This window comes from Montipora foliosa, chromosome 6 (assembly GCF_036669935.1).
Source record: "Montipora foliosa isolate CH-2021 chromosome 6, ASM3666993v2, whole genome shotgun sequence".
NCBI lineage: Eukaryota > Metazoa > Cnidaria > Anthozoa > Scleractinia > Acroporidae > Montipora > Montipora foliosa.
The window spans coordinates 32,385,338-32,387,018 of record NC_090874.1 but is presented as its reverse complement, the minus strand read 5'-3'; positions in this window follow the sequence as shown (position 1 = coordinate 32,387,018).

Genomic DNA, 1,681 nt, shown 5'->3' with positions numbered 1-1,681 from the left:
GTGAGCCACCTAAAACACAGCCTAATGATATTATCTTGGCTCTAACAAAAGACTGGGTTATACTGTACTCATGGGTGAGCTACCTAAAGTACAGACTAGTAATATTATCTTGGCTCTAACGAAAGACTAGGTTATACTGTTGTCATGAGGTGCCACCTAAATAATATTATCTTGGCTCTAACAAATGACTAGGTTATACTGTACTCATGGGTGTGCCACCTAAAGTACAGCCTAACAATATTATCTTGGCTCTAACAAATGACTGGGTTATACTGTACTCATTGGTGTGCCACCTACTGTAGAGCCTAATAATATTAACTTGGCTCTACCGAAAGACTTGGTTATACTGTACTCGTGGGTGAGTCACCTTAAGTACAGCCTAACAATGTTATTTTAACTCTAACGAAAGACTGGGTTATAATGTACTCATGGGTGTGCCACCTAAAGTACAGCCTAATAATATTATCTTGGCTGTAACGAAAGACTGGGTTATACTGTACTCATGGGTGTGCCACCTAAAGTACAGCCTAATAATATTATCTTGGCTTTAACAAATGACTGGGTTATACTGTTCTCATGGGTGTTCCACCTAAAGTACAGCCTAGTAATATTATCTTGGCTCTAACGAAAGACTGGGTTATACTGTACTCATGGGTGTGCCCCCTAAAGTACAGCCTAATAATATTATCTTGGCTTTAACAAATGACTGGGTTATACTGTTCTCATGGGTGTTCCACCTAAAGTACAGCCTAGTAATATTATCTTGGCTCTAACAAATGACTGGGTTATACTGTACTCACTGGTGTGCCACCTAAAGTACAGCCTAACAATATTATCTTGGCTCTAACAAATGGACTGGGTTATACTGTACTCATGGGTGTGCCACTTAGAGTACAGACTAGTAATATTATCTTGGCTCTAACAAATGACTGGGTTATACTGTACTCATTGGTGTGCCACCTAAACTACAGCCTAATAATATTATCTTGGCTCTACCGAAAGACTTAGTTATACTGTATTCGTGGGTGAGCCACCTTACGTTCAGCCTAACAATATTATCTTGGCTCTAACGATGGACTGGGTTACAATGTACTCATGGGTGTGCAACCTAAACTACAGCCTAATAATATTATCTTGGCTCTACCGAAAGACTTAGTTATACTGTACTCGTGGGTGAGCCACCTTAAGTACAGCCTAATAATATTATCTTGGCTCTAACAAAAGACTGGGTTATACTGTACTCATGGGTGAGACATCTTAAGTACAGCCTAGTAATATTATCTTGTCTATAACGAAAGACTGGGTTATACTGTACTCATGGGTGTGCCACCTAAAACACAGCCTAATACTATTATCTTGGCTCTAACAAATGACTGGGTTATACTGTACTCATGGGTGTGGCACCTAAAGTACAGACTAATAACATTATCTTCGCTCTACTGAAAGACTTGGTTATGCTGTTCTCATCGGTGTGCCACCTAAAGTACAGCCTAGTAATATTATCTTGGCTCTAATAAAAGACTGGGTTATCCTGTACTCATGGGTGTGCCCCCTAAAGTACAGCCTAATAATATTATCTTGGCTCTAACAAATGACTGGGTTACACTGTATCCATGGGTGTGCCACCTAAAGTACAGTCTAATAATATTATCTTGGCTGTACCGAAAGACTTGGTTTTACT